General features: G+C 44.0%; 1 long non-coding RNA gene across 1 annotated transcript in view; it reads right to left on the bottom strand.

Annotated features, from left to right (window-relative positions):
• The window catches only part of LOC147120870 (uncharacterized), an 88,363-nt gene that overhangs the window by 22,867 nt on the left and 49,660 nt on the right, over positions 1-15,836 (bottom strand). The window lies entirely within an intron of this gene.

Below are 15,836 nucleotides of genomic sequence, written 5' to 3'. Positions count from 1 at the left end.
TTGAATTTTGCCAGTTAACAGAGATTTCCAGTTATTTAGGTGCCGGTAAATCGAGAGTTTCCTGTACCGGGTAATTATTGTCTTGTTCCCAAAGATTCAGACTTCAGGAGCCTTTAACCTTCTGTTTCAATAAGGTTATTGATTCAGTGTCAACAACTTATCTTATCTCAATAGCCAGAATGCTATCACAGCTTTTTCATCGTTAGGTTTCTAGATTTCCAGACCCAGTTTGTCATGTTTTAATAAGACCAGAATTCTTACATAGAATGGTGTATTTTTCTGACTAGGTTATTTTTCTTATTCCTTCACAAAGTGTGGTGCCCAGAATTGGACACAGTACTCCAGTTGGGGCCGAACTAGTGTTTTATACAGATTCATCATAATTGCCACACTTTTGTACTCTATACCTCTATTTATGAAGCCCAGGATCCCAAAGGCCTTAACTGCTTTCTCAACCTGCCCTGCCACCTTCAATGATTTGTGCACATATACCCCCAGGTCTCTCTGTTCATGCACCCACTTTAGGATTGTACCATTTAGTTTATATGTCCTTTCCTCATTCTTTCTACCAAAATGTATCACGTCACACTTTTCTGTGTTAAATTTCATCTGCCATGTGTCCGTCCATTTCACCAGCCTGTTTATGTCTTCCTGAAATCTATCACTCTCCTCCTCACTTTTCACTATACTTCCAAGTTATGTGTCATCTGCAAATTTTGAAATTGTGCTCTGTACACTCACAGCCAAGTCATTAATATATATCAAGAAAAGCTGTGGTCCTAGAACCGACCCCTGGGGAACACCACTGTATACGTTCCTCCAGTCTGAAAAACAACCGTTCACCACTAATCTCTGTTTCCTGTCATTTAGTCAATTCCGTATCCATGCTGCCACTATCCCTTTTATTTTATGGGCTTCAACTTTGCTGGCAAGCCTATTATGTGGCACTTTGTCGAACGCCTTTTTGAAATCCATGTACACTACATCAACCATATTACCCTCATCAACCCTCTCTGTTACCTCATCAAAAACTCAATCAAGTTGGTTAAACACAATTTGCCTTTAACAAATCCGTGCTGGCTTTCCTTACTTAATCCACAGCTATCCAAGTGACTGTTAATTTTGTCCCTGATTACTGTTTCTAAAAGCTTCCCCACTACTGAGGTTAAACTGATTGGCCTGTAATTGCTGGGTTTATCTTTACACCCTTTTTTGAACAATGGTGTAACAGTGGATGTGGTGTATTTGGACTTTCAGAAGGCTTTCGATAAGGTCCCGCATAAGAGATTAGTGTGTAAAGTTAAGGCACATGGGATTGGGGGCAAGGTATTGACTTGGATAGAGAACTGGTTGGCAGACAGAAAGCAAAGAGTTGGAATAAATGGGTCTTTTTCCGAGTGGCAGGCAGTGACTAGTGGGGTACCGCAGGGATCGGTCCTTGGGCCCCAGCTATTCACAATATATATTAATGATCTAGACAAGGGAACTAGATGTAATATCTCCAAATTTGCAGATGACACAAAGCTGGGTGGGCGTGTGTGCTGTGAGGAGGATGCCAAGAAACTCCAGGATGATTTGGACAGGTTGGGTGATTGGGCAGAAGCATGGCAGATGCAATATAACGTGGATAAATGCGAGGTTATCCACTTTGGTGGCAAAAACAGGAAGGCAGATTATTATCTGAATGGCAATAGATTGGGAGACGGGGAAGTGCAACGAGACCTGGGTGTCCTTGTGCACCAGTCACTGAAGGTAAGCATGCAGGTGCAGCAGGCGGTTAAGAAGGCAAATGGCATGTTGGCCTTCGTAGTGAGAAGGTTTGAGTACAGGAACAAGGATGTCTTGCTGCAGTTATACAGGGCCTTGGTGAGACCACAGCTTGAGTATTGTGTGCAGTTTTGGTCGCCTTATCTGAGGAAGGATGTTCTTGCCATGGAAGGAGTTCAGCGAAGATTCACCAGGCTGATACCTGGGATGGCAGGAATGATGTATGAGGGGAGATTGGGTCGATTGGGCTTGTACTCGCTGGAGTTTAGAAGAATGAGAGGTGATCTCATTGAAACTTATAACATTCTGACAGGACTGGACAGACTAGATGCAGGAAGGATGTTCCCGATGGTCGGGGAGTCCAGAACCAGGGGTCACAGTCTAAGGATAAGGGGTAGGCCATTTAGGACAGAAATGAGGAGGAATTTCTTCACCCAGAGAGTGGTGAACCTGTGGAATTCTCTACCACAGAAGGCAGTAGAGGCCAATACATTAAATATATTAAAGAAGGAGTTGGATATATTTCTTAAGGCTAAAGGGATCAAGGGGTATGGGGAGAAAGCAGGGACCGGGTACTGAATTTGGATGATCAGCCATGATCACATTGAATGGCGGAGCAGGCTCGAGGGGCCGAATGGCCTACTCCTGCTCCTATCTTCTATGTTTCTATTTGCAATTCTCCAGTCCTCTGGTACCACCCCCGTATCTATTGAGGGTGGCAATATTATGGCCAGTACCTCCGCGATTTCCGCCCTCAATTCCCTCAGCATCCTAGGATGCATCCCATCCGCTCCTGGTGACTTATCTACATTAAGTACAGCCAGCCTTTCTAATACCTCTTCTTTATCAATTTTTGTACTATCAAGTGTCTCCACTACCTCCTCCTTCACTATGTCTATGACAGCATCCTCTTCCTTGGTGAAGACAGATGCAAAGTACTCATTTATTACCTCAGCCATACCCACTGCCTCCATGCATAGGTCTTCTTTTTGGACCCAAATCGGCCCCATCCCTCCTCTTACTACCCTTTTACTATTTATATGCCTATAGAAGACTTTTGGATTACCTTTTATATTGGCTGCCATTCTATTCTCATACCCTCTCTTATTTTCTTTTTCATTTCTCCTTTGACCTTTCTATATACAGCCTGATTCTCAGATGTATTTGCAACCTGACATCTGTCATATGCACTCTTTTTCTGCTTCATCATATTGGCCATCTGCTTAGTCATCCAGAGAGCTCTGACTTTAGTTACCCTACCTTTCCCCCTCGTGGGAATGCACCTCAACTGTACCCGAACTATTTTCTCTTTAAAGGCAGCCTGTTGTTCCACTACAGTTTTGCCTGCCAATCTTTGATTCCAGTTTACCCGGGCCAGATCCGTTCTCATCCCATTGAAATTGACCTTCCCCCCAGTTAAGCATTCTTACTCTAGATTGCTCCCTGTCCTTTTCCATAGCTAATCTAAACCTTATGATAGTATGATCACTGTTCCGTAAATGTTCACCTACTGACACTTGCTCCACTTGACCTATCTCATTCCCCAAAACCAGATCCAGCAATACCTCCTCCCTCGTCAGGCCAGAAACATACTGATCAAGAAAGTTCTCCTGAACACACTTCAGAAATTCTTCCCCTTCTCTGCCCTTTACACTATTACAATCCCAGTCTACATTAGGATAGTTAAAGCCTCCCATTATTACTACTCTATAGTTCTTGCACCTCTCTATAATTTCCCAGAAAATTTGCTCCTCCATATCTTCCCCACTATTTGGTGGTTTATAGAATACTCCTAGTAATGTAATGGCACCTCTATTATTTTTTAACTCCTGAAAGGTCTGGCTCTAATTTTTAGACTATGTCCCTAGTCCTAGACTTCCCAACCAGCGGAAATAGTTTCTCTCTATCTACCCTATCTGTTCCCCTTAATATCTTGAAAACTTCAATAAAATCACCCCATAGCCTTCTAAATTCCAAGGAATACAATTCTAGTTTGTGTAATCTCTCCTCGTAATTTAACCCCTGGAGTCTGGGTATCATTCTGGTAAACCTATGCTGCACTCCTCAAAGGCCAATATATCCTTCCTAAGGTGTGGTGCCCAGATGGTACCCAGAACTGCTCACAGTACTCCAGATGTAGTCTAACCAGGGCTTTGTATAGTTGTAGCATAATTTCTACCCCCTTGTATTTTGGTTCTCTAGATATAAAGGCCAGCATTCCAATAGCTTTTTAGATTATTTTCTGTACCAGTCCATGACATTTTAATGATCTATGTTCCTGGACCCCAAATCTCTTTGTACCTCCACTGTTTTCAGCTTTTCACCATTTAGAAAGTACCCTGTTCTATCCTTTTTAGGTCCAAAGTGGATGACCTCACATTTGCCTACACTGAAATCCATTTTCCATAGTTTTGCCCATTTACTTAATCTATTAATATCTCTTTGTAATTTTATGCTTTCATCTACACTGCCTACAATGCCGCCTATCTTCGTGTCATCTGAAAATTTGGAGTATGTGGCTTTCTATTCCATTATCTACGGTGAACAGTTGCGACCCCAATACAGATCCCTGCAGGACACCACATCCTGCCAATTAGAGTACCTGCCCATTATTCCTACTCTCTGTCTCCTGCCACTGAGCCAATTTCCTAACCAAGTCAATAATTTGCCTTCAATTCCATGGGCTTCAACCTTAGTTAACAGCCTTTTATGAGAGACTTTATCAATTGCCTTCTGAAAGTCCATTTAAATAACATCCATAGACGTTCCCATCTACTACTTTAGTCTGAGACACGATTATACTGTAAAATTGTTGGAAAGGTGCACAAAAGCTTTAAAAAACAAATTTAAAAATATGGGTGTCAGGAAAGTTCTTACATTTGGTTGCATTACAATCAGTGATTGGGTCAGAGCTGTGATCCAGCCCTTGTGTGCATTGGCTCTTCTATCTAATAGACAAGCTATTACACCTTGTCCAGAACAGTCGATTCAGAGGACACGGCCTGCGCTTGAAGGTGGAAAATTCAAAACTGATCTCTGGTAACAAAGGGGGTAATTTTAACTTAACTCTCTGGATCAGATACCCACGGGATTGGGTAGAACGCAGGTTTTACACACTGCCGAATATTACTCTCCATTGACTTCAAGGGAGTGTAAAATCGGGCGAGGTGTAAAACCTCCTGTAAGTTTCCCAAAGGGCAGTTAGGTTAAAATTGCCTCCAATATTTCAGTGAGCTACTGGTCATTCTATGGAACAGGGCTGCTCAGGAGACAGTGGAAGCAGATAGTATTGATTAATTCAAATGCAAATGATATAGATTTCTTTCAGAAAATAACAATTTGGGATACAGTATGTGAGTAATTTGAGACATGACATGTGGTAGAAACATAGAAAAATAGGAGCAGGAGTCGGCCATTTGGCCCTTCAAGCCTGCTCGGCCATTCAATATGTAGAAATAGAAGGATACTTCAGATGAATACGTGGCGAGAGGAATGGTGCCAGGGGGAGGGATTCAAGTTCCTGGGACATTGGAACCGGTTCTGGGGGAGGTGGGACCAGTTCAAACTGGACGGTCTGCACCTGGGCAGGGCTGGAACCGATGTCCTAGGGGGAGTGTTTGCTAGTGCTGTGGGGGAGGGTTTAAACTAAAATGGAAGGGGGTTGGGAACCTGAGCAGGGACACAGAGGAAAGGGAAACAAGGATAAAAGCAAAAGATAGGAAGGAGAAAAACAAAAGTGGCAGTCAGAGAAATCAAAGGTTTAAATCAAACGTGGCCACAGTAAATAATAATTCTAATAGGTCTAAGAGCGTTAAAAAAACAAGCCTGAAGGCTTTGTGTCTTAATGCGAGGAGCATTTGTAATAAGGTGGATGAATTGGCTGCGCAAATAGAGGTAAACGATTATGATTTGGTTGGGATTACGGAAACGTGGCTCAAGGACGGCCAAGACTGGGAACTCAACATCCAGGGGTATTCGATATTCAGGAAAGATAGGCAAAAAGGAAACGGAGGAGGGGTAGCATTACTGGTTAAAGAAGGGATTAACACAATTGTAATGAAGGATATTAGCTCTGATGAGGTGGAATCTGTATGGGTAGAATTGAGAAATACTAAGGGGAAAAAAACATTAGTGGGAGTGGTATATAGACCTCCAAACAGTAAGGCGGAGGTTGGGGATGGCATTAAAAGGGAAATTAAAGAAGCGTGCAATAAGGGCACCGCAGTCATCATGGGTGACTTTAATCTACATATAGATTGGGCTAACCAAATTAGTAACAATACTGTGGAGGAGGAATTCCTGGAGTGTTTACAGGATGGTTTCCTGGACCAATATGTCGAGGAACCAACCAGAGATCAGGCCATTTTAGACTGGGTATTATGTAACGAGAAAGGATTAATTAGCAATCTTGTTGTACGAGGCCTCTTGGGTCGGAGCGATCATAATATGATCGAATTCTTCATTAAGATGGAGAATGAAGTAATTGACTCAGAAACTAGGGTCCTCAATTTAAATAAAGGAAACTACGATGGTCTGAGGAGCGAGTTGGGTAGGATTGATTGGGGAATGGCACTCAAAGGGTTGACGGTGGATAGGCAATGGCAAACATTCAAAGACCGAATGGATGAACTACAGAAGTTGTTCATCCCAGTTTGGCATAAAAATAAAACAAAAAAGGTGACTCAACCGTGGCTAACAAAGGAAATTAGGGATAGCATAAGATCCAAGGAGAGGACATACAAATTGGCCAGAAAAAGCAATAATCCTGAGGATTGGGAGCAGTTTAGGATTCAACAAAGGAGGACAAAGGGATTAATTAAGAAAGGGAAAATAGAATATGAGAGTAAGCTTGCAGGGAACATAAAAACTGACTGTAAAAGCTTTTATAGGTATGTAAAGAGGAAAAGATTGGTGAAGTCAAGCATAGGTCCCTTGCAGTCAGAATCGGGGGAATTTATAATGGGGAACAAAGAAATGGCAGACCAACTAAATACATATTTTGGTTCTGTCTTCACAAAGGAGGACACAAATAACCTCCCAGAAATACCGCGGAACATAGGGTCTGATGAAAGGGTGGAATTGAAAGAAATCAGTATTTGTAGGGAAATGGTGTTAGGAAAATTGATGGGACTGAAGGCCGATAAATCCCCAGGGCCTGATAATCTACATCCCAGGGTACTTAAGGAAGTGGCCCTAGAAATAGTAGATGCATTGCTGGTCATCTTCCAGAACGCGATAGACTCTGGAACTGTTCCCATGGATTGGAGGGTAGCTAATGTTACCCCACTATTCAAAAAAGGTGGCAGAGAAAAAGCGGGGAATTATAGACCGGTAAGCCTGACATCGGTAGTGGGGAAAATGCTAGAGTCCATTATAAAAGATGTAATAGCAGAGCACTTGGAAAGCAGTGACAGGATCGGACAAAGTCAACATGGATTTACAAAAGGTAAATCATGCTTGACTAATCTACTGGAATTTTTTGAGGATGTAACTGATAAAATAGATAAGGGAGAACCAGTGGATGTGGTGTATTTGGACTTTCAGAAGGCTTTCGATAAGGTCCCGCATAAGAGGTTAGCGTGCAAAATTAAGGCACATGGGATTGGGGGCAAGGTATTGACTTGGATAGAGAACTGGTTGGCGGACAGAAAGCAAAGAGTTGGAATAAACGGGTCGTTTTCCGAGTGGCAGGCAGTGACTAGTGGGGTACCGCAAGGATCGGTCCTAGGAGCCCAGCTGTTCACAAGTATATATTAATGATCTGGACGAGGGAATTGGATGTAATATCTCCAAATTTGCATATGACACAAAGCTGGGTGGGAGGGTATGCTGTGAGGAGGATGTCATGAAACTCCAGTACGATTTGGACAGGTTGGGTGATTGGGCAGAAACATGGCAAATGCACTATAATGTGGATAAATGTGAGGTTATCCACTTTGGTGGCAAAAACAGGAAGGCAGATTATTATTTGAATGGCAATAGATTGGGAGAAGGGGAAGTGCAAAGAGACCTGGGTGTTCTTGTGCACCAGTCGCTGAAGGTAAGCATGCAGGTGCAGCAGGCGGTTAAGAAGGCAAATGGTATGTTGGCCTTCGTAGCAAGAGGGTTCGAGTACAAGAACAAGGATGTCTTGCTGCAGTTGTACAGGGCCTTGGTGAGACCGCATCTTGAGTATTGTGTGCAGTTTTGGTCACCTTACCTGAGGAAGGACGCTCTTGCCATGGAGGGAGTGCAGCGAAGATTCACCAGGCTGATACCTGGGATGGCAGGAATGACGTACGAGGAGAGATTGTGTCAACTGGGCTTATACTCACTGGTGTTTAGAAGATTGAGAGGGGACCTCATCGAAACCTATAAAATTCTGTCAGGTCTGGACAGACTAGGTGCAGAAAGGATGTTTCTGATGGCCGGGGAGTCCAGAACCAGTGGTCATAGTCTAAGGATAAGGGGTAAGCCATTTAGGACTGAAATGAGGATGAATTTCTTCATCCAGAGAGTGGTGAACCTGTGGAATTCTCTGCCACAGAGGGCAGTGGAGGCCAGTTCATTAAATATATTCAAGAAAGAGTTGGATATATTTCTTGAGGCTAAAGGGATCAAGGGATATGGGGAGAAGGCAGGGACAGGGTACTGAATTTGGATGATCAGCCATGATCTCATTGAATGGCGGAGCAGGCTCAAAGGGCCGAATGGCCTACTCCTGCTCCTATCTTCTATGTTTCTATGATCATGGCTGATCCTCTATCTCAATACCATATTCCCGCTCTCTCATACCCCTTGATGTACTTTGTGTCTAGAAATCCAGCTCCTTCTTAAATATATTCAGTGAGTTGGCCTCCACAGCCTTCTGTGTTAGAGAATTTCACAGGTTCACCACCTTCTGAGTGAAGAAATTTCTCCTCCTCTCAGTCCTAAATGTCCTACCCCGTATCCTGAAACTGTGACCCCTCGTTCTAGAACCCCCAGCCAGGGGAAACATCCTCCCTGCATCCAGTCTGTCTAGCCCTGTCAGAATTTTATACATTTCAATGAGATCCCCTCTCATTCTTCTAAACTCTAGTGAATACAGGCCTAGTTGACCCAATCTCTCCGCATACGACAGTCCTGCCATCCCAGGAATCAGTCTGGTGAACCTTCGTTGCAATCCCTCTCTGGCAAGTATATCCTTTCTTAGGTAAGGAGACCAAAACTGCACACAGTACTCCAGGTGTGGTCTCACCAAGGCGCTGTATAACTGTAGTAAGACATCCTTGCTCCTGTACTCAGATCCTCTTGCAATGAAGGCCAACATACCATTTGCCTTCCTAACTGCTTTCTGCACCTGCATGTTTGCTTTCAGTGACTGGTGTACAAGGACACCCAGGTCCCTCTGTACATCAGCATTTCCCAATTTATCACCATTTAAATAATACTCTGCCTTCTGTTTATCCACGTTATACTGCATCTGTCATGTATTTGCCCATTCACTCAACTTGTCTAAATCACCTTGAAGCCTCTTTGCATCCTCCTCACAACTCACAATCCCACCTAGTTTCGTGTCGTCAGAAAACTTGTAAATATTACATTTGGTTCGCTCATCCAAATCATTGATATATATTGTGAATAGCTGGGGCCCAAGCACTGATCCCTGCGGTACCCCACTAGTCACCGCCTGCCACCCTGAAAAAGCCCCATTTATTCCTACTCTCTGTTTCCTGTCTGTTAACCAATTTTCAATCCATGCCAGTATATTACCCCCAGTCCCATGTCCTTTAATTTTGCACACTAACCTCTTATGTGGGACTTTATCAAAGGTTTTCTGAAAATCCAAATACACCACATCCACTGGTTCTCCCTTATCTATTCTACCAGTTACAGCCTCAAAAAACTCCAGTATGTTTGTCAAACACAGTTTCCCTTTCATAAATCCATGTTGACTTTGTCTAATCCCGTTGATATTTTCTAAGTGTCCTGTTATCACATCCCTTATAATAGACTCTAGCATTTTCCCTACTACTGATGTTAGGCTAACCGGTCTGTAGTTCCCTGTTTTCTCTCTCCCTCCTTTTTTAAATAGTGGGGTTACATTTGCCACCCTCCAATCTGTAGGAACTGCTCCATAATCTATAGAATTTTGGAAGATGACAACTAATGCATCCACTATTTCCATGGCTACCTCTTTTAGTACTATGGGATGCAGATTATCAGGCCCTGGGGATTTATCGTCTTTCAGTCCCATTAATTTCTGCAACACTATTTTTTTACTAATACTAATTTACTTTAATTCCTCCTTCTCACTAGACCCATAGTTCCCTAGCATTTCTGGGAAGTTATTTGTGTCTTCTTCCGTGAAGACAGAACCAAAGTATGTGTTTAATTGCTCTGCCATTTCCTTGTTCCCCTTTATAAATTCTCCCGTTTTTCTTTTTACATACTTGTAGAAGCTTTTACAATCCGCTTTTATGTTCCTTGTAAGTTTACTCTCATACTCTATTTTTCCCCTCTTAATCAATCTCTTGGTCCTTTTTTGCTGAACTCTAAACTGCTCCCAATCCTCAGGCTTGTTACTTTTTCTGGCAACTTTATAGGACTCCTCTTTGGATTAATACTATCCTTAATTTCTTTTGTTAGCCATGGTTGAGTCACTTTTCCTTTTGTGTATTTGTGCCGGAAAGTAATGTGTAACTGTTGCAATTCATGCATTTGTTCCTTAAATCTTAGCCATTGCTTATCCACCGTCATGCCTTTTAATGAAGCTCCCCAATCTATCATAGCCAACTCACTCCTCATACCTTCATAGTTTCCTTTGTTTAGATTTAGGACCCTAGTTTCGGATTGGATTTCTTCACTTTCCATCTTAATGAAGAATTCTATCATGTTATGGTCACTCTTCCCTAAAGGACCCCGCACAACAACATTATTAATTAACCCCTTCTCATTGCACAATACCCAATCTAGAATAGCCTGTTCCCTAGTTGGCTCCTCAACATACTGGTCTAAAAAAACATCGCGTACACACTCCAGGAATTCATCCTCCACAGTGGTATTGCTAATTTGGTTTGGCCAGTCAATATGTAGATTAAAGTCACCCATGCAGTACCCTTGTTACATGTATCTCTAATTTCCTGTTTGATGCCATCCCCTACATTACCACTACTGTTTGGAGGCCTACAGACAACTCCTACCAATGTTTTCTGCCCCTTGGTGCTTCTTAGCTCCACCCAGACTGATTCTGCATCTACATCTTTATTTTCTGAGCCTATATCCTTTCTCACTATTGCTCTGATTTCATCCTTTACTAACAACGCCACCCCACCTCCTTTTCCTTTTTGCCTGTCCTTCCTAAATATCGAATATCTTTGGATATTCAGCTCCCAGCCTTGGTCACCCTGCAGCCATACCCTGGTAAGTGTCGCGTGCTTAGGAGGAACAGGTGGCTTTGGACCTATGGTTCCCAAAGCTCTCCGCCACTGGGGGTTTTCCTCACCTCATGTGTGGGGCTGTTGTAGACTCATTGATAGAGATTGATTGCTGTGATTAATCAACAACTCCATTATTATTGTCTCATCTGACTACCAAATGTTAGAAGATGAATTAGATGGACCGTGTTTTTTTTGTCTAACAATTCATATGTTCCTAGAGTCAGGCCAATAGCTATAGAGCTGCAGTGTTAGAGCTTTCTCTCCCGCTCCTGTCTAAGTAGATATAATCTCACTCATTCATTGGGGTTTCTGGGAAACTGCATTCCAGATAGCCTCAATCGAGAAGAAGAACCGACTGAACGGTGATATGGAACAAGGAAGGGCACCGATCAAAGAGTGGCAAGTCAGGAAGGCAAAGTGGTTTTGGGAGATTGTTCATGTGGGTGGAGGTGACCTGAATGAATGACCATCCTCAGATAGTAAAGCAGAGGGGATGGGGAGCAATAACTGGTCTGGAGTCAGAGTAGAGGGTTTGCACAGGGATTTATGACCAGAGAAGATCACTCAGATAGGTTGGAGTAAGAATGTGGAAAGATTTCAAGATGTGAACAAGATTCTTGCAGAGAAAGCCAGTGGGGTCCAGAAAGAATGAAGGGATGATGGCTGTACAGTGCCTTGTGAAGGAGGGGACATGTACCCCATTCATATATAGATCTCTGAAGGCAGCAGGACAGGTAGATAAGGTGGTTAAAAAGGCATACTTGCCTTCATTAGCTGAGGCATAGAATATAAGAGCAGGGAGGTTATGATGGAGCTGTACAAAATGCTAGTTAGGCCACAGCTGGAATATTGTGTGCAGTTCTGGTCGCCACACTATAGGAAGGATGTAATTGCATTGGAGAGGGTGCAGAGGAGATCCGCCAGGATGTTACCTGGGCTGGACGCTTCAGCTATGAAGAGGGACTGGACAGGCTAGGGTTGTTTGCCTTAGAGCAAAGAAGGCTGAGGGGGGACCTGATTGATGTGTACAAAATTATGAGGGGCAAAGATAGGATAGATAGAAAGGAACGTTTCCCCTTAGTAGAGGGGTCAATAACCAGGGGGCATAGTTTCAAGGTAAGGGGCAGGAGGTTTAGAGGGGATTTGAGGAAAAACTTTTTCACCCAGAGGGTGGTTGGAATCTGGAACTCACTGCCTGAAAGGGTGGTAGAGGCAGGAACCCTCACAACATTCAAGAAGCATTTAGATGAGCACTTGAAACGCCATAGCATACAAGGCTACAGACCAAGTGCTGGAAAATGGGATTAGAATAGACAGGGCTTGATGGCTGGCGTGGACACGATGGGCCGAAGGGCCTCTTTCTGTGCTGTATAACTCTTATGACTCTATGGGCTCGATTTTCCAAGCCTCGAGGAGGTGGGCATGGAGGCGGGACAGCACGTAAAATCGGAGAAAGTGGGGGCGGATGGCAAACCCGCCCCCATCCCGCCTCCGTGCCCTTTTGCCAGGAGGCGGGAGGATGTGCAGCTTCGGGTCCCGTCTCCTGGAGGCGGGAAAGGCTTTTAATCCTTTTAACTGCCTGTTAACAAGTAGTTAACAGGCAGAAAAAGGGATTAGTGCCATTTTACCTTCACAGCTGAAGGCTTCCCGACCTCGGAGAGCCCCGCTGGGTTGGAGGAGATGTGGAGGAGTACTGCGCTGGTCAGAGGCACCTGGAAGTAAGGTGTAGAGGTGAGTGATGGGTGCAAGTGTGGAGTGGTAAGTATGCAAGGTGAGTGATAGGTTTAAAAAAGTGTTCACTTACCTTGTTTTCCTTCCATAGCCTTTAACCGCGGAGGATCGGGAGAGCCGACATCCTGCTTGTCAATTTCAGGTAATGGCTGATGGACCCTCCGATCCATCAGACATCTGAAATTTACAAACTTGCAATATTTGATGAGTCCTCACCTCAAAGACTCATCAAACTAAAGAGAATGGCAGTGTTTGACAGCGTCACAGAGCTGTCAAATGCTGTCATTCTTCTTTCAAGAAGTCTTGACAGATAGTATGTCTGACGTTGATGTGATCTGTCAGTGACTTCTTCCCTAATTGGCCTGCTGAGCCCGCAGAGTGGGCTTAACAAGCTCAATCAGGGGAAAATCCCTCTGAATGGTCAGGCGAGGGTGGAGGCGGGACATTTACATGACAAGCAGCAGTCCCGCCTCCAAATCGCCTCCATTGACAAAATCCAGCCCTATGACTCTATGACATATTTCTGTAGAATTTTCCCTCAGGAATATAGAAACAGGGGTTAAAAACAGAAATTTGGACTACCCAAATGAATTTCAATTGGAGCCCATACAGTCATAAGGGAGAAATAAAAACAGAAAATGCTGGAAATACTCAGCAGGTCAGGCAGCATCTATGGAGAGAGAAACAGAGTTAACGTTTCAAGTTGATGTTCTGACGATGTTCCCGCCTCCATCGATGTCCGGCCAACCCACGCTATTTTCCCTTGATTGACCTTGTTAAGGCTGCCCAGCGGGCTTAGCAGGCCAATTAAGGGAAAGCCGGTGACAGAGAACGTCAGCATATGACGTTTCATCTGTCAAAAATTTTTGACAGATAAATTGTCATCGTTTGACAGCTTTGAGAAGCTATCAAACACTTACAATCTCTGTTCTTTGGTAAGTCCTTGTACTCAAGACTCACCAAACCTCTTTCCTGAACAGAAATCAGATGGCTGTTGCATCGGAGAATTCAGCAGCCATTCTGTCATCTCTGCCGTGGAGATGAGGCAGCTCCGCAGCCTAAAGGGATGAAGCCTGGAGGAAGAAGCAAAGCTAAGTAATCTTATTAAAACACTTTAGACTCACCTCACACACTTACCTCTCCACACTTGCACTTATCACTCACCTGCACACCGGACATTTCGGCCCCTCCAACCCCCGCAGACCCACGGCCTGCCTCTCTGACCCTGGCGAGGTACGGAGCCGTTGGGAAGCCCACACTTTAGGGCTCAAAATACGAATTAGCCAAAAAACTGCCTGTTAACTACCTGTTAACAGGCAATTAATTGGCACTAATCCCCTTCCCGCCTCGAGGAGACGGGACCCGGCGCGGGTCGGGTACCCGCCTCCTGGGAAGATGGCGCGGAGGCGGGTTGGGGGCGGGATTGGTACCCGCTCCCAGATTCTGCCATTTTCCCGGCAGTCCTGCCTCCATACCCGCCTCCCCAGGGCTGGGAAAATCGCCCCCTTAGTGTCATATGCAAAGTCACGACAATTTTCTCTTGTTGTCCCCTGCCTCAGCACTGTGGCACCCTTCCTACGTGAACACAGCTCCATTCACAACTGTCATTTAGCTTTCTCTGATTTAGCCAATTTTCATTGCACCTCAGAGCGCCCTACACTATGGCTTCCTCCCTTGGGGATCAATTGCTCATTGGCAAAGTATCAAAAGTCCAATTTTTGCTGAATTCCAAATATATCACAGTGACAGAATTTCAATGTCATTGAAGATCTCCAGTAAACTCGGTAGGTAAGACCACGCTCCCATAATTCCATACCGACTACCATACTATACCTATCTAAGGCTAGGAATTTTCTTGAAAAGGAAAAAAAGTCTGGCATTTATATAGCGTTTTTCACAACCACTGGACGTTCCAAAGTGCTTTACAGCCAATGAAGTACTTTTCGAAGGGTAGTCAATGTTGTAATGTAGGAAACGCGGCAGCCAATTTGTGCACAGCAAGCTCCCACATGCAATGTGATAATGACCAGCTAATCTGTTTTAGTGATGTTGATTGAGGGATAAATATTGGCTAGGACACCATTGAGAATTCCCCTGCTCTTCTTCAAAATAGTGCCATGGGATCTTTTGCATCTACCTAAGAGAGCAGATGGGGTGTTGATTTAACATCTCATTCAAAAGATGTCACTTCCGACAGTGAAGTACTCCCTCAGCAGTGCACTGGAGTGTTAGCCTAGACTTTAGTGCTCAAGTCTCTGGAGTGGGCACTTGAACCCACAACCATCTGACTCAGGGTATAGCAAATACAGCTGAATGAACTCAGTTCACTGAGGGCAGTCACCGCAACAAAGAAGTTTAATTTGCAGGGAAGGGACAGGTGAAAGTACCAAAAGATGGTGCTACCCATTTTGCCACAGCTTGGAATTGCTCCAAATTCACAGCCCTCATTTTGTCTAGCCTAGGTGTTCATTATCCCCTCTCTCAGAAAGCTTTCAAATACATTGTCCACAACAGGTGTCTGATCTCATCAGCCTGTAGTTCCCTGGATAATCCCTTTCTCTCTTTTTAAAGGCTGATATTATCATACTTTCCAGTCTTCAGGCAAGACTCCCATAGGCCCTGGTTCCTTCCTTTCCTTTAACTTTCTTAGCCCATCAGTGACTGCCTTAACTAAAATTTATTTTTCATTTGGTACTTTCATCTGTCCCTTCCCTACAAATTAAACTTCTTTGTTGCGGAGACTGCCCTCAGTGAGCTGAGTTCATTCAGCTGTATTTGCTATACCCTGGTCAGTTGATATAATGGGGCCATTTTAAATTTGGGAGGATAGAAACATAGAAGATAGGAGCAGGAGTAGGCCATTCAGCCCCTCGAGCCTGCTCCGCCATTCAATGAGATCATGGCTGATCATCCCATTTCAGTACCGTCTTCTCCCCA

Source organism: Somniosus microcephalus, chromosome 3 (genome assembly GCF_052327205.1).
Source record: "Somniosus microcephalus isolate GS21.2 chromosome 3, FLI_Smic_1.0, whole genome shotgun sequence".
Taxonomy (NCBI): domain Eukaryota; kingdom Metazoa; phylum Chordata; class Chondrichthyes; order Squaliformes; family Somniosidae; genus Somniosus; species Somniosus microcephalus.
This window is presented reverse-complemented; position numbering and strand designations above follow the sequence as displayed.